The 22,170-nt window shown below is 37.5% G+C and overlaps 1 long non-coding RNA gene across 20 annotated transcripts in view; it reads right to left on the bottom strand.

Annotated features, from left to right (window-relative positions):
• The window catches only part of LOC101721007 (uncharacterized), a 46,338-nt gene that overhangs the window by 6,957 nt on the left and 17,211 nt on the right, over positions 1-22,170 (bottom strand). For 9 of the 20 annotated variants that reach the window (XR_015446144.1, XR_015446152.1, XR_015446147.1 and 6 more), the window contains 4 exons: positions 19,909-20,811; positions 17,116-17,402; positions 2,471-13,003; positions 600-838 (listed from right to left, as the gene is read on the bottom strand). This is a non-coding gene — a long non-coding RNA (uncharacterized LOC101721007). Of the gene's footprint in view, positions 1-599; positions 839-974; positions 1,199-2,470; positions 13,004-17,115; positions 17,403-19,908; positions 20,812-22,170 lie in introns of all 20 variants that reach the window. The other 11 variants (XR_015446157.1, XR_015446150.1, XR_015446149.1 and 8 more) reach the window with 11 other exon arrangements.

The following is a 22,170-nucleotide window of genomic DNA, read 5'->3' as shown; positions in this document are numbered from 1 at the left end:
TGAATAGGCACAGTTCTGAAATCATAATAAAATGAACTTCTCTGGTTCTACATTTGTGCTCAGCATGCTTCAGGTTATGTGCAATGTGTTTTTTCCTATAGAACCGGATCCAATGAGGGGAAAGGCCTGATATACAAACATAAGTATACAGTCTTTTCAGCTAAACTGGCATTATGATCAAACTCTGGACCTTGCACTTGCAAGGCAGGCAGCGGAACCACTGAGCTAAATCCCCAGCCCATGGTATATTACTTCTAAACTTAGATGTACGTACATTATTTTTACTTTGTGGAGAAAACCTTGAAAATAAAAAGCTGATTTTAAGGTAAGATTATGCTTTTAAAATCCTAAAAAAACCAAACAAATAAACAAACAAACAAAACCCCTACAAATAGTAAAGCTTTGAATAAAAAATTTAAGGAAAAGTAATATATATATGTCATTTCCCATGAACCAAACATTTCTATGAATGTCACCATCAATGTGATTTTAAAAATACACCAGTAATATTTTTTTAAATAAAGAGAAGAATGTGGAGCTATTCAAATGTATTTAGCTCTTATATCATCACTAAAAAATTCACATTACATCAATAGTACATTAAAATTCTACTAGAGTCGCCTCTACTTCCATCAGTGTCTCCTCTGGCAGTTCAGGGGCTTCAAAGGTGATGAGCTCCTCTAGGCTGGGGGGGGGGTGAAGCACCATAAGACACATATCTCAGGCTGGAAGCTGCCTCTGCTCCCAGTGGGGAAGAGCCCAAGCCTGGCCCAGGTGGGGAGCCCACACACACGGCCAGTGGCAGAGCACAAGGAGCCTCCCGAGCTGCTGGATCCCACTGCAAGGAAGCACAGGACACAGCACAGCACCCAAGTTAGGTTACAAGGGAGTTTTACACCTACTCCTCCTCTTATTTATTAAAACTTACTGAAGTAATAAAGGAAGTGTTCAAGGAAAAATCCTTAATCCCTCACCATATTTGAGCATATGAAGTTTTTATTTTCCATGTTCTCTTTTTTCCTTGTCTATATGCATATTTATAGACATCATCATAGCCAGTTTTCTTAAAGTCTATTCTAAAATTCATATGCATTTCTTTGTTCTTCCATATACTTCATAATTATAAAATTCCATAAATGCATAGTAGTCCAGGGGTCATTTATAGTATTTCTGATTTTTTTTCACATTACAAATATCACTGCAACAAAATGAATAAAGTTTTTCCTTTTGAATGCTTTCTACGTGGTAAGTACTCCAACATGGTATTACATAAACAGAATGGAACCACAGATCAAATATGAACATTTGTACAGTTCTTCCTAAACACTGACAATTACTTTCCAAAGCAGCAGCTATAAGCATGGCTCTCACAAAATTTCAACACTGGGCCTTATACTTTTAAAACTGTTGGTGCATGTGGCCACGGCACTGCATGCCTATAATCCATTGAGGTAAGAGGATCACAAGTTTAAGGCCACCTTACCTCAACATATGATCAGGTTTCAAAATAAAAAGGGCTGAGGACATAGTTTAGTGGAAGAGCATCCCTGGGTTCAATCTGTAGTACCACACCCACACCAAAAAAGTTGGCACAGTTAATAGATACAAAATTTTATTTTTAAATTATAATTTTTATTAAGATTTTAATACCACTTATTATGTATCTTTTATTAATGTGATATCTTGATTAGCAACCTATGTAGAATAAGAGAAATTAAAAGACACAAGGTACAGCACATATTATGATGATAACACATACTGATTTGAAGTCCTATCCCAATACTTTCTTAATGGATAACAAAAATATGTATTAATCTTTCTAAATATTTATATTATTAAGTGCAAACATAGGGATCTAAAGTACAATACAAAATAAACAAAATAGTTTTCTAAAAAATAAAAAAAGACATCATTTTAAAATAATTTGTTGATTAAATAATAATATTAAAATAAGACTTCAGGGCTGGGGATTTAGCTCAGTGGTTTCACTGTCTGCTGTGCAAGCACAAGGACCCGAGTTCGATCCCTGGTACCAAAAAAAAAAAAAAAAAAGGAGAGAGGGACTCCAACATAGCTGTTGCTTTGAGGAGAAGTCACATTTATATTATACTTTGTATTACAATAAACATTACATATGAATATATAACATGTTTATAGATTAATATATTCAATATATATCACTGTTTCATACTTTACAAATGCTTTTCCCCCCACAAATGTTGCTTCAAATGCTCTTTTTTTTGATACTGGGGATCGAACTCGGGTCTTTCCACTTGCAAGGCAGGCGGCGGAACCACTGAGCTAAATCCCCAGCTCTGCTTCATATACTTCTTATAACTTTTTCAGAAAAGAGTCATTACCACTTCACTGATAAAGAATCTGGAGGCAGAGAAGTTAAATAATTTGTCTAAGTTACAATATTACATCCAAAATACTAGCCACAGATTGTGCCAAGATAAACATTCCTCACCTGAGGTGGTTCTTGCTCAAAGGACCATATGAGTACAAATAGGGGCCTTGGCACCGTGTGGAGGAGACCCCACAGTGAAAAGGACAGCCCTGGAACTTGCGACTGTTCCTGCTGATGGTGCTACAACATCACAGGCTCCTGCAGAAGCTACAATAAAGAGTTAATAAAATGGCACATTACCTAGTGTTTCTATTACTGAGAAACTTTGACTTTTATGTTAGTTTTTTAGTGAAAAGCATTTATTTAAATCAGAAAATTCTATATATTCCATTAAAAATATTTTAGTATAATCTCATCTGTCAATCTTCATAACAAAGTCTATATTCAGAGTTACTTTTGAACATTTCTAAAATACATCAATTTCAAATCACATCTCTTGAGGATAATTTGAAAAAGTAGAAACCAAGAACTGGGCCGGGGATTTAGCTCAGTGGTTCCACCACCTGCCTCCCAAGGGCAAGGACCCGAGTTCAATCCCCAGTACCCCATCCCCAAAAAATGAAACCAAGAACTGAGAATAAATGGTGATTAGGAGTCTCCATAGCTATACAGTTTAGAAAGATAAAGAGAGATAAAGAACATTTATGCCTTAGAATCACACCCTTAAATCAATCAGGAAAGAAAGGAGGTGGGACAGGTTTCAAAAGATTTGACGGGCTAAGGTTGGGCTAAATGAGGAGTAGGTGAAAGCCCCCATCCACCAAAATGTAATCAATAAAATTTGTTCAAAGTCTTTTCACATTCAGGTATCTGAAAGACTACATTTATGGGACACAGATGGGGACAGGAGCTAATACAGACCACAAATAGAAAAGAGGACACTATAACCAAGGGAAACATAAAATGTTGTAGCTTCACTCACTTTTTCAATTATTTATTAATAGTGCTGGAGATTGAACCCAGGGCCTTCGTACTGAGTCCCTTTTTTATTTTAAGACAGTCTCTCTAAATCATTAAGTTGCCCAAGCTGACTCAAACTTTTGATTCTCCTGCCTTAACCTTCCTAAGTGCTGGAATTACAGATATCTGCCACCAAGCCCAGCTACTTGCTTAAAGTTGATTTTAAAAATCTCTAATTTTTGGAGATCACATCTTAATTTCCTTGGGCCAGGGATTTAGCTCAGTAGCAAGTGCAAGGGTCCCGAGTTCAATTCCCAGTACCAAAAAAACCCCCAAAAACCTAACATCTTAATTTCCTACTAGCTTTATTGTAGATTGCACCTTTGACTGAAGGCACCTAACTGGTTAAAATTATTCTGCAGCAAAGTTGCTTTCTGTTCTCATTCCCTGTTCTGTATCTTAAATTGTAAGAGTAACTATTCTTAAGAAATAAAACTAAATAGACATGAGTCATTGAACTTCTTAATCATTAACTTTTCTTCAGACAGCGAAAACAGGATATCTGACAACTTTCAGATAACATCAAAATGTGCATTATCTACCACAAAAAGCATCATTTGCTAATCCTATTCTTTAACTCAAAGTAGGAAGTGTAGATAATCTTAATTTGAAGGAAAACAATGTGTTCATTACAGAGATTGACCTGGAAGATGAAGGCAGATTATCACTGGATGTTCTGACAAAGAAAAGCAAGGAGGACAACAACAACAACACAACAACAACAAAGCCTCTGAGGCTTGCTGGTTATCAAGCCTGGATGCAGGATTCAGCAAGTAGTCTTCTGGTCCACTGCCCCTGCTCCTGTTCCCCCTCCCTATAAAGGCCTTGTTTGCCCCTGAGTTCCCTCCTGGAATGTTGAGAACAGCTGCCCTCCCATCTTCCAATGTGCTAGTCCTTGAAGAAAAACTAATTTCTTTCCCACCAAAGCCTATTTCTGAGTATTGGCTTTAAAGAATAGCTGGGCTTGAGTCTACCAACAACATTAAATCAAATACAGAAGAAAATTGTCTCAGTGTCCTCTTATCTACAACAGAACACAACAAACCTAAAGCACATATCAAGAGAAAAAAGAAAGAGCTCATAAAAATATTCTAGGGAGCAAGGGAAAAATAACTAGAAATTATTTAAAGAGCACCTATTTTTACACAGATGTATAAAATGCTAAGAGAATTCTTATTTAATGTGATGTTTTCAAGGTTTTATTTTAAACTTTTTTTTTTTTAAGGTACTGGGGATTGAACTTGGGTCCTTGTGCTTGTGCAGCAGACAGCAAAACCACTGAGCTAAATCCCCAGCTCAAATGATGTTCCTGAGGTTTTACATTCTTTTTTTTTTTGGTACCAGGGCTCGAACTAGGATCCTTGCATTTGCAAGGCAGGTGGCAGAACCTCTGAACTAAATCCCTGGCCCTCAAGGTTTTATTTTAAAAGGTATAAAAGGCTACTCATTGGTATATTTTAAGACCCAGTGGTACTAATTATTTTTTGAAGGTCTTAAGTTTTTCCTATTATCAACAGTTTTTATTTTCCAAGAAATTTCCAAAGAAATGTAAAAATGTGTAATTTTTAAAAATGTCATGTGCAAGAGAAAACAAGTTGTCAAAGATGTATTTTATGCCTAAATATTCCTTAAGAAAATCTAGTTTCACATCTATTTGGATTTAAATTATAATACACATTTACATAGAACTAATAAACTCAAGCTGTTTTCAAAAAGTATCCTAACTCCTAGCAACTTTGTGACTTTTGGCAAAACACACACACACACACACACACACACACACACACACTTACTTCCAGATTTCAGTCTGAAGAGCTCTGCAGGTCTGCTCACCAGTGAAATAACTGTACTGATGAAAATGTTTTTTAAAAACAACCACTCTGGGACCGGGGATTTAGCTCAGTGGTCCCGGCACCCGCCTCACAAGCACAAAGTCCCGAGTTCCATCCCAGGTACCAAAAATGAAAAAAAAAAACCCAATCACTCTGGCTCAGAGGCAGAGCACTTGCCTAGCATGCATAAATCCCTGAATTTATCTCTAACTCAGCAAAACAAAAAGGAAGAAAAGCAGATTGTGGAAATTGTCCTAAGGGCATACAAGAAAAAAAATTATTCAACAAAATCTACAACTCAGTAAGAACTGTCTGACCTCTACTCACTGGGCACAAGTTCTAACCTAGGCCAGCAGATTGGGGCCCTTCTTGGGCTAACCTGTGCAAGTGGAGGCAAACTGAGAAGACCAGAGGCTTTTATCTCCACCCAGTGCCCAGATGACAAAGCTGAGGTGTCCCTCCAAGAAAAACGGGCCACTATTCTCAACCCCAGCTCCAAAGCAGTGGTGCAGAGATTTTCCCAGCAATGGAGGAGGCGTGGAACAGTTTTTTTTTCTTTTTTTTGAGACAGGGTCTCACTATGTAGTTCAGGCTGGCCTTGAAATCACTAGGTAGCCAGGCAGGCCTCAAACTCATGTCCATCCTCCTTCAGCCTCCCACGTCCTGGGATTACAGTTGTGTGCCGCCACCTCTGGCCTGGAATAGAGAATTCTGAAGATCTCTCCAAGGCACTTTACTTTATGTGAAACAGGTCATGGAAGATTCAAGCCTAAGGTGCTGTCAAAAACAATGAAGATTTTGGTGATAAGCAAATAAAGAAGATGCTGGTACCTCTATGAGAACAACAAGGTAAACAACAGATCATCTAGAAATTTACCACAGAGAACCAGAGAAAGAGATAGCTAAGAAGAACACTCTTGTGCTGCAAATAAGGGTCAAAGGTTCTCCTCAAAGACTATTCCTGCAAAAGACACAAGAAAATTGTGTCATCTCACATCATCACAAAAAGGTGAGTACAGTTCAATAAAATATTTTGAGGGGGTAAGAGAGACTTCATTTACATAATTTTTATGATAGTATACTTTTCCTGTATTTATTAATTGTTAATCTTTTACTGTGCCTGATTTATAAGTTAAACTTTATCACAGGTGCATATATTTACATATAGTAAAAATAGTACATACAAGGTTTGGTACCATCACAGTTTTAGGCATCAACTGGAGATCTTGGAAAGGATCCCCTGAAGATAAAGGGCAACTATTATACAATAACAGAAATGAAATTCATTACAGGAGCTCAGTAGCAGATATGAACTGGCAGAGGAATGAATTTGTGAAGATGGATCGATAGAAATTAGGCACTCTGTGTTCTACCCCACAACATCAGAATATATATTCTTTTCAGTTGCACATGGGACATTCTTCAAAATAGACCACACAGTAGCACATAGAACATACTTAAAGAAATACAAAGGAATTGAAATTGTCCCATGTATACTATCGGACCATAGTGCAATGAAATTGGAAATCAATGGCAAAAGAAACCAGAAGAACTTCATAAACACATGAAAATTAAATAACACCATCTTGAACAACCAGTGGATCACAGATGAAATTAAAGAAGAAATCATAGGGCCGGGGATTTAGCTCAGTGGTTCTGCCGCCTGCTTCGCAAGTGCAAAGACCCAAGTTTGATCCCTGGTAACAAAAAAAATTAAACTAAAAAAATAAAAATAAAAGAAGAAATCAGTTTCTACAATTAAACAATAATGACAGTACAACATACTGGAACTTACGGGATGCAATGAAAGCAGTCTTATGAGAGGAATTTATAGCAGTGAATACCCATACCAGGAAAACAGAATGGGCTCAAATAAACAACCTAATGTTGAACCTCAAGCTTCTAGAAGAAGAGCAAGTCAAGCCCAAAACTTGTACGAGGGAGGAAATTATAAAAATCAGAGCAGAAATTAATGCAATAGAGACAAAACAATACAAAGAATCAATGAATCGAAGAGTTGGTTCTTTCAAAGATTACATAAAATTGACAAATGGGAAGAAAATGTTCAAATGGGAAGGGAAACAAGGGAAGAGGGAGAGAGAAAGGAAGGGACAAGAAAAAAAGGGAAAATAGAAGGAAAAAAGGGAAACAAAGCTTTTGTACATAGGGAAGGAAGGGGACATAAGGGGAGAAGGGGAGGGAGGGGGAAGAAAATAAAATTTATTAAACTTTTTAAAAAAAGGTATACTCTCTGTAGAAAAGAGAGAAAAAGAATAAAGCATAATTGATCCTTGAACAAAATCAAGTTAGGAGACCATCACACAGTTACAAATTCAAGTAAAACTTTTAGCCGGGCATGATGGCACATGCCTATAATCCCTCCACTCCAGAGGCTGAGGTAGGAGGATTGCCACAAGTTTCAAGGCCAGCATGGGCTACATAGCAAGTTCAAATCCAGTCTGACCTACAAAGCGAGACCCAAGGTAAAACACACACACACAGGAAACCAAAAACAAAAACGCCAATCCAAGTATTTTTTGACTCCCCAAAACTTTACTAATAGCCTGCTGTTGACCACAAGTTTTACTGATAAAGCTGATTAACACATAATTTGTGTGTTATATATGGTAGTGAAAAATACATAAGAATTATGTGCTTTGTGACAATATGCAGTTTTTTGCACCTAACTTAAATTTTTATTAACATAATATGTTTACTTATTTATGGGGTATGGCATTATAATTCTACACGTTTACAATGTGTAATGATGAAGTCAGGATAATGAGCATCCCTATCTCAACAGATATGATTTCTTTGTGCTGAGAACTTCCAAATTCCTTCCTGTGTAATTAGTTGACATGTGTAATTAATTGTTCTAGGCTACAGTTATCCTACTAGGCTACAGAACATTAGAACTATGTTTCTTCCAATATTATTTCAGCATCCATTATCTACTTTCTCTTTCCCTCCACTCTTCCTATCCTCTAGTGAGCTGTACTTCACTCTCTACCTCTATGTGATCAACATGTGGTATTTGTCTTTCTGTATTTGGCTTATTTCACTTAATATAGTATCTTTCAGTTCCATCTATGTTCCTTCAAATGACAGAACTTCATTATTTTTTTTGACTGAATATTTCACAGGGGTCTACTTTCACTCTTCTGCATTTGTATATCTAGTTTGCCCCAGCACCATTATTGAAGAGAATCTCCTTTCTTCAATGTATGGTCTTGGCATTGCAATATACAATTTACTAGACAAATGAACTGTTCAAGAAGAGATGACATGAACATGGCCTTTTATGTGGACCCTCACAACATTTTAGCTGACTGCATTGCTAACAGGCAATAACCATGAAATTATTACAGTAGGACACTATGTACTGGAAGTTAATCATATGCAATTATGATTTAGTATTATATCCCTCAGGCTGGGGATTTAGGTCAGTGGTTCTGCCATCTGCCTCAAAAGTGCAAGGTTCCGATCGCTGGTACCAAAAAAAAAAAAAAAAAAACTTTACATTTCTCTTGACTGTGAATGGCATCATGTTCAGTTTTTGAGTGGGTAAATTTTAATAAATTTTAAGTTTTTGTAACATACTTGTGTATATGTTATACTAAATGACAAAAAAGGATTATTATCTATATATGTTCACATACATTTGTGACAAATGTTCTTATACTTTTTAAAAAGTTTTTGGATATTTTTAGGCTACAGATTGTTCTTTCAAATTGTTATAAATCTTCCTCTCTCCCAAAAAATCTTTGTATATATAGACCCTTGGAGTTCAAACCTGTGTTGTTCAAGGATCAACTGTACAATGAACAAGAAAAATATGGGAAACTATTAAGTGTACCAATATATACCTAACAAGAATACGAGGGAAATGAATAGGAAAAAAATTCAAATATACAATGGCTAGAAATTCCCTAAATTTGATTAAAAAAAATTGTATAGCACAAAAGCTCAATAACGTTCAAGTAGGTTAGAGGCAGAGAGTTACCTCCAAACATATCACAGTAAAACAGTGAAGGACACAAACTAAGAGAAAATCTTGGGAGTTGAAAGAGAAATATAACTTGTCATATACAAAAGAACTCAAGAGTAATAGCTAACATGATCAGAAATAGTAAAAGCCAGAGAAGGTAGTGTGATAACAGATTTAAAATGCTGAAAAAGAACCAGGCATGGTGGTACAGAAGCAGGACTTTAAAAAGAAGGAAAAACAAGTTTCTCCAACATAAGTAACTCCTCTTTAGTCTTTCCTCTCCTTGTGGCTGCTGTTCTTTGTCCTGTCAACTTTGTTCCTATAAGTAACAGTTTCACAACATCCTGTTTTTATAAGAACCTGTTTCTCTTCACCAGACCAGGGCCACCAAGATGGGCTAGGTTGCAAATTATCAGTGTTTGAACAACTAACTGCCTTTGGTTCTGCTTCCGTAAACTTGCTTGTCTGCCCACAAATTCTGCATCGCTAGGTAGAGCAAGCTCCCTGTGACCACATGTATAAAACTAGAGCCCTTCCTTTGTGCTGGGCTCACTCAGCCTTTGGATTTGAATCTGCTAAGCCGTTGTGCACCTAAATAAATCCTTCTCTTTCATGCACTGGTCTCTCTGAGCTCTTAAATTCTGCAACAGAACACATCCGTATAATCTTAACTGCTTTTGAGGCCAAGGTGAGAAGACCACTCTGTCTCAATCAATGAACCAATATGTTTTAAAGTTCTGAAAAAGCCTGGCCTGGGTAACTTTGTTGACTTAGTAAGACCCTGTCTCAAAATGAAATTTTTAAAAAGTGGTGAAGAAAAAAAGCTGTCAATTAAGAATCTTTTTATCAAGCAAAACTTTTTAAAAAATGAAGTGAAAACAGACATTCCCAAATGAAAAAAAAAGCTGAGTTAATTTACTGCTATAAGACCTGGTAGTCTTACAAGAAACAGCAACAGAAATTCTTCAAGTCAAAAGCAACTGACCCCAGAGGGTAATCCCAATCTAAATGAGAGGAAAAACAAAGAGTAGAGATAATGGTAATTACTGTTTATAATTATAAAACATATTATAATCACATCCTCATTCTACTTTCTTATCTTGAATTATTTAAAAAGCAGTTTTATTATACATATATAACTGCATTGTTGGGTCTCTAACATAAAGAAATCCAGTATATTTGGCAACAGCATAAAGAAGGCACGTGGGAGCAAGTTGTATTGGAGGAAAAAGATAACACTAGATAGGAATTCGAATCCATAAAAGCAAATGCAGAGAACCAGAAATGACAAATAAGGTAATACAACATACTATAAATGCAAACTTATACTCTTTTCTTGCTTCAGCTTTACATGACATAAAATTATATAAAGTAATATAACAATATATCACTGATTTTCTACTACATACATAATATTTATAACAATAATAACACTAACAGAAAGTGAGACCATAGTACTCAAAGGGAAGAGGGAAGAACAATGTGGGAGTAATGTTTCTGTTAGTGGAATCAGGTTAGTGTAAATCAGTAGTTGATTGTGATGCAAACACTAAGAAAAGTACTTTCAAAAACAGTGAAAACCTTCATTCAAGGGATCAAAATGTGACACTACAAAATATTCATTTAATACAAGAGAGAGCAGTAAAAAAAAGGAACAAAAGAATAGCATGACATATACAGAGAAAAGTAAAATGCACAGGTAAACCCAAATAGGTCAAGAATATTAAATGTGAACAGACTGAATAATCTAATCAAAAGTTTGAGATTGTTAAACGAACAAGATAAACTATATACATCTACAGAAGACGTATTTTAGTGCCAAACACACAGCTAGACCAAAAGAAAAAGGATGGGAAATGAAGTGCTCTCTTCAGCAGCACATATACTAACAAAAAAAGGATGGGAAATGACACATAAACCATCCTAAGAATTACATTGGACTTCTCTTCAGAAAGCACACAGGTAAGAAGGGTCCAGTAAAATATTAACTCCTACAGTATTTTCTTTGGATTAGAAAGCCATATTTAACCAGCTACATTGTTGGCCCAGGTGTTCAGAAAGAGAATCAATTTTTTTTTTTTTTGGTACCGGGGATCGAACTCAGGGCCTTGCACTTGTGAAGCAGGCGGCAGAACCACTGAGCTAAATCCCTGGCCCCAAGGGAATCAATTTTTAAAAATTACAGAAGATGGGCCGGGGATTTAGCTCAGTGGTTTCGCGGCCTGCTATGCAAGTGCAAAGACCCGAGGTTCGATCCCCGGTACCAAAAAAAAAAGAATAAAAATTTCTGAAGAACCAGGCATGGTGGTGCACACTTGTACTCCCAGCTACTCAGGCAGCCGACTACAGCTTCAAGGCCAGCCTGGGCAGCTTAGCAAGACCCGGTCTCGTAATTTTTAAGAAGGCCTGGGGATATAGTTTAGCACTTATACTTCCTACCCTTAGTAGGAAACTATAGGGGAAACTATAGTAAGAAGGGGAAAAAAGTAAAAAAGAGAGGTTAAAATAGATCTCCAAATTTGAGTATACATAATAATCACTTGAGGACTGCAGGAATTCATCCCCCAGTATTTGATTAAGCAAGTCTGGTTTAGGTTTGGAATCTCCATTTTGTTTTTATTTCTTCTGACAAACAGTTTAATCTAAATGGTTTGTGAACATAATAGTCCCTTGAATCCCTGAAAGGTTCAGGGATCTCAGTAACAATGAGTCTTTATAGGGTCCAGGTTCCATAATAGAAATGCTAATCCTTACATGTATGTTTAGACTAACTTTGGCCCTCATGATCCTACTAATAAAAAATAACTTAGGTCAGAATTCCTTCCAACTCATAGGCTGCTGATCATCAAGACATTAAACAAGCCTCATCTTATCCAGCACTGAGAAACAAGAGATGACAGGGATGACCTCAGGAACTGTGAGATAATACATTTCTCTTGTTTAAAGCACCAATCTTGTAGTAGTTTGTTACAACATTAGTAAGAAACTAAGACATATGCTAATAAATTATTGGCCTAAATAGAAAAAAGACTTTTCTTACCTATATCCATTGGTCGCTCTGTATTGAAACTATCTGTGCCGCCTTGGTGTCCACCTAAAGGCACCTTTATTTGTTGATCTGATAATTTTCCAGTACTGACATCTAAAAAGATCAGTGAAGTTAATGGAAAAGTACACTTTTTAAGACTAGAGGAGTTAACAGGAAGTCAGAGAACAAGGACAAAAAATACATGCCAAACAATTCAGAGTACAGATAAACTTCCATAACCAAAATAAAAGACAGAAATAGAATATTCAAGTTCAGGAAGAATTCTGTATTTACACACTTATATAGGATGTATTTATGGTTTTCAGACATTCTAAATGTATACAGTGTATGTTAATAATCACATGGCATTGGGCTGGGGATGTAGCTCAGCGGCGCCACACCTGCCTGGCAAGTGCAAGGTCCTGAGTTAGATCCCTGATTAAAAAAAAGAAAGAAAGAAAAAAAAGGAAAAGAAAATAATCACACGGCATAAACCAGTTACTGAATAATATGGTCTGGTTGTTTTTATAACAGAAATACATTTATTTTGCTATTACAGTTTTCATGTTGAAGGCTAGAAAGGAAACAGTCTTTTACCAGCCAAACACGGCTTTTTTCTGCTGCTCAGATCGATGCCTCTCACTTCCTTGTACTAAGAAGCAATGGGAACATTCCCGTGGGTCATTCCCATCTTTGGACTGCCCTTCAGCAGGCCCATGGCGTGTGACCAAGGCTAACAGGTTGGAAGACGCTTGTGTTTTAGGGATTTTGAAAGGAGCTGTGGTCTAAAAAAGCATATGGAAGGTAGTTAAATATCTCGCATGAAGTGTTCTGAATTGGCAGGCAGTATACAGCATGCTACGCAGGAATACAGGCATTGGAATTAGGTCAGACCTGGATTCCAATGTTGGCTCTACTAAGATAAATTATCATTATTTGCAGATGACCTGATTCTGTACATAGAAGACCCCCAAAGCTCAACCAAAAAACTGCTATATTTAATAACCAAATTTAGGAGCATAGCTGACTACAAAGTCAACACTCAAAAGTCAAAAGCATTTATGTACACAAATAATAAACTCACTGAAAAAGAAATTAAGGAAAGACCACTTTTCACAATAGCATTGAAAAAAAATGAAATACCTAGGAATCAATCGAACAAAGGAAATAAAGGACTGATACATAGAAAATTACAGCACTCTGAAAAAGGATATCCAAGATATCAGAAGATGGAAAGATAGCCTCTTCTCTTGGATAGGAAGAACCAACACAGTGAAAATGGCCACACTCCCAAAATTGTTATACAGATTTAATGCAATCCTAATCAAAATTCCAACAGCGTATCTCATAAAAACATCATACTACAATGATATATGCATACCATGTTTACAGCGACAGTTTGTAAGAGCTAAATCTTGGAAACAACCCAAATGACTATCAACTGATGAATGGATAAAAAAGATGTGTTTTTATACAAGAGTACTACTCAGACATAAAGAAAAACTTGAGACTATATCAAGTGAAATAAATCGTACATATACACATAAATATCGCATTGTCTCTCTGGTGTGAGAAACTGAAAGGACCAACATGTATAACAAATAATATGAAAGAGGAAGAAACTGTTGAAAGGGAAAGGGGGGAAAGGAAAAAGGACAATGGGAGAAAAAAGCCAAGGGAAAAAAAAATGCAAACAAACCTTTTGTAAATAAGAGGGGAGAGGAGGCTGAAGGGAGGAAAGGGGATTGGGAGAAAAAGAGAAATCAAGATATATCATGTGGGAAGCTCAGCCGGTCCCAGCACCCAGAAGGAAGCTCCCCACTGCCATCCCAGGCTCCTAGGGCAGTGAAGCTCAGCTGGACCCAGCACCCAGAAGGAAGCTCCCCCACCGCCATCCCAGGCTCCTAGGGCAGTGAAGCTCAGCCAGTCCCAGCACCCAGAAGGAAGCTCCCGTGATGCCATCCCAAGCTCCTAGGGCAGAGGTGAGTCACGTGGGTGCCAGAAGGCGCACCTCCCCCCCGTGGAAATGAGAAGACACATAAATAAGCCTCAAAAAACAGACTTCCAGATCACCTACAGCAACCCCAAAGGGAAACGAGATGGAAAACTCTGATACTTAACCACCTGGACTCTCTGAACTGGCAACAAAAGAGGATCTGGGAAAAATGAAATCAGAAATACTCAAATAACAGCAAAGATTTTGCTCATGGTGCAAGACATGATTAATAAACCTAGAGAGGACACAGACAAAAAAAGTAGAGGATCTGAGGAACATGATGGAATCCCAGCATAGGAAACAAACGGAATCCATAAAACAGATACAAACAGATTTCCAAGAGATTAAAAACTCCATCGAAAGTCTGCACAGCAGAATGAACCAATGTGAGGATAGAATTTCACATATAGAAGATAAGACTGGAATTAGTGAGGAGGAAAACAAAAATTGCTTTGAAATTGTAAGGGAACATGAGAAATCAATCCAGCAGCTGCTAAACGATGCAAAGAAGAATAACATAAGACTGACTGGAGTCAATGAAGAAAGAGGAGAGAGTGCAGATGACATAAAAAACCTCTTCACAGAAGTGACGGCAGAAAACTTCCCAAGGAGGGGAAAAGAACTTGACATACAGATAAGTGAGGCGTGTAGGACTCCAGCTAGCCTTAAGGAAAAAAAAATCTACACACAGGCATATAATAGGATTCCAAAAATCCAACAGAAGAATACAATTCTACAAGCAGTGAGAGAAAAGAAACAAATCACATACAAAGGAAAGCCCATCAGAATCACAGCAGACTTCTCAAAGCAAACCCTCAAGGCAAGAAGAGCCTGGAGTGATGTATTTCAAGCCCTAGAGGAAAACAGCCTCCAACGCAGACTGATGTACCCTGCAAAACTATCTTTCAAAATTGATGGAGAAATAAGATACTTTCATGACAAAGAGCACCTCAGGAACTTCATGAATAACAAACCAGCACTCCAAAAAATTTTAGACAATACCCTAGAGGAAAAGACAATGAGGATCACAACCCCAGGAAACCCAGCAGAATGAATCCATTGGGTGTGACAAATTAAATGCAAAGGGGGAGAATCCAACAAAAAGAAAAAGTCATGACAAGGCTTTTAAAACTTTCAACTTCATCTCCCTAATGAGTGTGTAATTCAATCTTATTATTGTACTGATTAGTATTTTTCTGATTCTAGAATTGGGCACCATTCCTTGTGCTATACTGGCTATTTATCATCTTCTTATGTCTACATTTTAATTGGGTTGTTTATTAATGAGCTCTAAGAATTCTTTATATATTCTGCTCATAGGTTATATGCATTGTAAATATGGTCTGTTTAAGGACTACTTTTCATTTTAATGATGCCATTTAAAGTTCTAAATTTTGATGGAATCTCATTTATCAATTTTTTTCTTTTATACATCATATCTTTTTTATCCTAGGTAGTTCTTGCCTACCCTGAATTCATAAATATTTTCCCTTATAATTTCTTCTTAAAGTTTTATACTTTTAGGCTTTCTTATTTAGGTTCATAGATCCCTTCAAGATATTTTCATGTATGGAAAAAAAGGGTTGAGGTTAATTTTTTATATTCGGATACCAGGTGTTATAGTGCCATTTGCTGAAGACACTATCTCTTCCTTGGCTCTTGAATCCAGTTTATATTCTACAAAATGCTAATGCTAAATAATCTTTCAAAACTCAGTGAACCATATATGTGTGGTTCTATTTCTAGATTCTCTGTTTTATTCCAATGATCTATATGTCTTTCCTTACACCAACACTGCCTTGATTACTGTAGCTTTAGAAGTCTTAAAATTAGGTGCTAAACATCTTCCAACACTGTTGTTTTTGTTTTTGGCTTTTCTAGGTCCTTTGTACTCCTACATAACTTTTAAAGTTCAATATCCAGTTCATTTATAGCAAGTATACACAGACCTGAATTTTTATATATACCTTGTGTTTTCCAATCCTGCTAAATTCAAGTACAAGTTCTAGGGGCTCCTAGAGATTTCTTAGTATTTTCTCTGTAGATCATCATTTCATATACATATAAAGATTTGCTTCTACCATGCCAATCCTATCCTAGTTGTGTCATTTTATTGCCAGACTGTTTTGGTTTAGACCTATGTTTCAAAGTCTAATGGACAGATGAAGAGTAGACATATATGCCCTTGTTCCCCACTTTAGAGAGAGAGCATTGTATCATCTCCATTCATAGCAGTTTTTGTTGGAAGTACAGAATACATGTCTTTGATCTGTCGAGAAGGTTCTGTTCTACTTCTAGTCTCCTGATAGCTTTTACCATGAACAGCTGTAGAATTTAGTCCAATACTCTTTCTCCAACTAGTGACAGGATCATATGGCTTTCTCCTTTCCTCTGTTAAAATGATGACTTTTGGGGGTGGATCTTCCAGTGCTGAACCAACACTGCCATCCCTATAATAAAACCACTTTCTACATACTGCCAAAAAAAAATAAAGGATATATCATGTATAGGTAAAACTCCCTTTGATAAATGTGATCGTTATGTATATGTAATCTGTACCAATAAAATTAATGTAAAACACCAATTCTTCTCTTTGTAACATGTGTTTTAAGCTCTATGAGCCTCAATTTCCTTTTCTGAAGATTAATAGGATCATGCACATACAGTATTCAACAAGTTAAGTTTTTACACCATGCCTGGCACATAGTGAGTGCTCATCAAAATTATGGCTGTTAGGATCAGGGATTTAGCTCAGTGGTTTCTCTGCCTGCCTCGCAAGCACAAGGTCCTGAGTTTGATCCCTGGTACCAAAAAAACCATTTATGGTTATTCTTATCATGAATCCTTTCCATAAAATATTATACCAGTTTCACAATCTACAAAATGCTTTCAGAAACACACCTTAGTAGGAGAGCCAATGATTGCTGGTAAAGGATTTTTAAAGAACCAATCAGAGCTCCATGGAGATGATCCCATGTGCCTGGTGGGAGAGGTTCCAAGGCTGCCAGGCCGACTGGGCTGAGGTGAGTAGTTGTACCCAGCCCCAGCATGGGATGGGCACACAGGGTCAGAGTGCTGTTTTCTGAGCTTCTGCTTGTTTTGATAGATGTCAGTGAGGGTGGGGGCACTTTGCAGCCTAGCACCCAATAAGAGAGACTGTGGTGACTGAGCCTGTGGCACTGGAGAACCTACCAAGAAAATGAACGTAATAGTAACCCAAAGTGAGGAAGTACGAGGCAAAACCCTAAGAAATAAGAAGACAATTATTAGTGAGAATTCTGATGAGTGTCTTACTTTTCTTGAGATAGTCTAATTATTAGCTAGGCAAACTTTACAAAATAAGTACGCTATTGTATTCTCAGGAGATTTAATGACAATGGATACATCAGCTGTTTTTAGCTGTGGCTATCAACTCAGATTAATGCAAGGTCTGAAGAGATCTATAAATTTAATGGTTAAAGGAAATCAAAACAACAAAAACCTACATTGAACAAGACGATTTCTAATCTTTGTATGCACCACACTTGGGTATATGAATGAAATTATTCTCTTTTCTTACATAGCAACTAAAATAAACTTTCAACCTAACCCAGGATAACCCCTTACTAAAAAATATGCAAACCGCAGTCAAAGTCATAAAGATAATAGAGCTATCCTGAGTTTTATTATGTCTAACAATAACAAGCATAGTGATGTTTTGTGTTTTGTCAGTTTCATCAGTGATACATTTAAGGCCTAGCGTATTCATATTCGCTACAAAGACAACACTTGTCTGCCAGTTTTCTTGAACTTTAAGGGGACCTCACATCAAGAGACTGAGAGACTAGGCACTCCTCTCCTTACATAACCAACCACCTTATTGCCTACCATAAGAGTTGTCCACTTACATGGTACTTTTATCTTAATGTGGCCAGTGCCTAGTTAATTGAGTTGTAGTTACACATTCTCTGGAGTTTCTTGCAAGCAAAACCATCACCAGTAACATCAAAGGCATATAAAAATTCGTAGTGCCCTAACCATTTGCTTTTTGGGGGGGGGGTACCAGGGATCAAACTCATGTCTTTCCACTTGATAGGCAGAAGGCAGAACCACTGAGCTAAATCTCCAGCCCACCATCTACTTTCTAAAAACAGGGATAGAAGCTTTGCTAATGATTACTCTTGGCTTGATCTCATTCCAAACCTGACATTTAGTTTTTTAGAATTGTGTTTTGTCTTTTATAGAAATAAATTTTATAAATACATAAGTAAAATTAGTGGCAAAATATTATGAATGGTGAATTACATCATCTGTTTCTTAAGCTTTTTTTTTATTTTTATTTTTACTCTATGCATTTTAACCTAGGATCTCTGATTCTGCAGTTAGAACCCAAATCCAGTGAGAGTGCTTTTGATATAAAAGATCCATTTATTTACTGTATTTTCAACAGCAATCCCAACAGATTTATACAGAGGTTCTCAAAGCAGAGTTAGGAATTGGATAAAGTAAGAAGATAGGGTCATGCCCTCCAATCAGGTCAGAATCACTACTATGGTAAGTTGATGTTCCTAAAAAGAGTGCATCATGTCAAATTTGTTATAGTGAAAATAAGGTTGAAAATAGCTGCTTTAAATTCTCCTTGCCCAAAGGGGAAGGTGAGTAAGGCCTGGAAGACCCAGTAGAGAGTCTTCATCCAACTGTCTGTACTGTGTCTGCTGGTGCTGGGGAGCAGGATCCCAGCCTGAGGAAGCCCAGGGGCTTGGTGTTAGACCTTCGTACCACTGCAGACCTGGTGAGAAAAGGAGATTTACTCTGGTAGGTTCTAGGATTTCCATTTTTTGATTGTTTTGTCTGAAATTTCCTAACTATATGGCACAAAAAAAGACTTTCTAAAAATGTGTAACAGTGGCATGGAACAAATATAAAAAGTATAAAATAGGGCCAGGGATTTAGTTCAGTGGTACTAGGTCCTGAGTTTGATTCCTGGTACCAAAAAAAAGCATAAAATAACATAGAGTACAATCTCCCTCACCTCTTCTATCTCTAATTCTCAACACTTTTCTAATCCTATTCAAAAAGCTACCAGAAGGGCTGGGGATTTAGCTCAGTGGTTCTGCCAACTACCTTGCAAGTACAAGAAAACCAGTTTGTTCCCCAGTACAAAAACAAATAAAGACAATGGAAAAAGCTACCAGAGCCAGGTGTGGTGGCTATAGGCACAGGTATGGGTGGGATTATAGGTAATCCCAGCAATCGGGAGACTGAGGTGGGAGGACTGGTGTGTTTGAGGCCAGCCTGGGCTACATAGTGAGTTCAGGGCCAGACAACTACAAAGGGAGAATCCACCTCAAGAGAACTAAAAAATTACCACGATTTTTAGTTTCTAGCATAGCCTTCAAGAGTGCCTTAATGCATATACAGTATAACCAAAATGAATACATATTATTATATTCATCTTGTTTTAACACCAAAGATGATATATATTACTTACTTTCAATTTGTGTTAGGTCCCCTTAATACTCTTTTTATTCCCCTTTATACTTTCTTTTTTGCCCTTTACACTCTTAAACATTGCTAATGACTCCAGAGAATTTTTGTTTATACAACATTATCTACTGATACTGTATTTGAAATTAAAATGAGAACTTTAAAAAATTCATTAAAAATAATAAACATTAAATTTACAGAAGAATATGAAAAACAAGTATATTTTACCTTTAACCACGCAGCAGAGTGTGACAGTACTTCACAACTTCTTATGATTGCATTCTATCCTGTTGTATGGGTAGAACGTGTTTCTTTCTCCACTTGTCCATTAAGTGGTAGACAGTTGGATGGTTTTCTCTAGGAAATGTTAAGTCACATTTCCTGTGAGCTTCTCTCCTGGTGTCCTGTCACACCAGGTTAAATTTCACCCCATTCAGAGAGTAGGCAATAGAGCCAGCAGTCGGGGAGCTGGGACCTTAACTTCAACTTTCTGACTTTGAAAATCATAGATTCATGTGACAGAAGAATCAGAAAGATATGAAAATGTATTTCATGAAAAGGCACCATTCTCCACCTACCAACTTCACGGCTATAGTCTTCCCTGCTCTCTCAGGCACATCAAATCGACCGCTTGGGTTTATCCTTCCAGAGAAATTATGGACTCATAGCACCATGTGTACCTACCACAACTGATGGACTACTCTGTCCCACTCACTTGAAATTCCTCTTCTTTTATATTTTGTTAAATCCCAATGTGCTTTTGTGTCAGTTTTTCAGAAATATTTAGGGGTGTCTCATGTGTGCTGTTTCTCTGGAATCCTTTTCACCAACTTCTAGAACCATCCCTGAGATCCATCTAGTCACCCTGAAAGCTGACTGCCAAGGAAAAGGAATCAACCTGTAGATTTCCTCAGCCATAGCCAGCTTCACACAGTCTCCACCAGTTAGGACTCAAGCCTGACTCACGTTATTGCAGTCACAATAGAAGGTAGTGAGGAGCTCGCTGACCAGAGGATCAAAAGCGTAGGCAGTGCACATCAAGCTGGGCTGGCTGCAGATGCCTTCCCTCATGCTGAGGCACATGGTGTCACGCACCTGACAGGGCCTTTTTCACAGCCCTTCTTGAATTTCCTGCAGAAATCCATCAGGCAAAGTTAGTTGCCAGTGCTTCAAAAGGAACAACCACAACCACTCCACGCACCCTGCCCCACACCCCCTGCCAGCCTCCAGGCTTTTGACTGTGCAGCTACTTGGTTACACACTGCAGAGGCATAGGGGGGACATAAAAGCCATTGTCCTGAGAGGCACAAGTGAACAACAGAGAGAGGGCCTGTCTTAGGCTCCCTGATGAAAACAAACCCACTGGAAAAGTGAAGGGACTCTCTGCAATAAAGGCACACCAGACCACCGTGATTGGTAAGTTGGAGGGACAAGGAGTTCAACTTATCACCAGCTCCCATCAGAACCTGGAATCTGCCTCAATCTCAAGGGTCTGGGACCAGCTTACTGAGACTCACTGACTTATAGCTGCACACTGCTGCCCATGTTGTCTATTGTGAGAGCAGAGACATACCCTGAAGGAGGAGGCCCTTCATCTTTAAAGGTGACAGATTAATAACTACCACAAATTGTCATTTTCTAAGATGTATCTGATGCTACGATGTTGCTGATTGTATCACTTGGGCTAAGGTGTTGTGATTGGTCTACACAGTTGTCTTTCCTGGTATAATGAAAATGAGATCGCCTCAGAGTCATTAGAGACTCAAAACCTAAAGACCAGCTATGTCTGGAAGACACCTCTGAGAAGCAATCATTCCATAAGGGGTTTAAATACATCAACAAAGATCTTATAATAAACACCTTCACAATATCAACCTAGGAACTAAACCAAGGAGAGTACCAAAAACAAAATTGAGAAGACATTTAAGAAAGTCACAAACCCAGACTTCCATGCCACAAAAAGGAAATTCTGGGGGAAATAAGGAGGAAAAGTCTGATAATCAACCACCTGGACACCCTGAACTGATAGCACAGGAAGTAACAAAACAGATGAATGACACTCTAGAAAAATTCAAAGCAGAAATAATCTCCCAGAAAACTACACAGATGGTGAGCAGAGTGAGACACACCATTAGAGGCTCTAGAACAGGAACTGATAAAAAAAAATAGATGAGCTCAGAAACATGCTGGAAGCAATGAATGCCCAGCATAAGAAAGAAATGGAATCCATGAAACAGTTTCAAACAGATATTCAGAAGATTAAAAACTCCATTGAAAGCATGCACAGCAGATTAAGAGAATCTGAAGACAGAATATCAGATATAGAAGACAGGATTGCAGGGAAGGACCATGACAACAGAGATTTCTTAAAAATGGTAAGGGACCATGAGAAATCAATTCAGCAGCTGCTCGATGATGCAAAGAAGAACAACATAAGATGGATAGGAGTTCACAAAAAAAAAAAAAAACAGGAGAAAGTACAATTGACAT

The sequence above is a fragment of the Heterocephalus glaber genome, unplaced genomic scaffold, assembly GCF_053883595.1.
Source record: "Heterocephalus glaber isolate CG9 unplaced genomic scaffold, H.glaber_assembly_v1.0 deba00001676, whole genome shotgun sequence".
NCBI classification, from domain to species: Eukaryota; Metazoa; Chordata; class Mammalia; order Rodentia; family Bathyergidae; genus Heterocephalus; species Heterocephalus glaber.
Note: the sequence above shows the minus strand (reverse complement) of the source record. Positions and strands in the feature narration are given on the sequence as shown.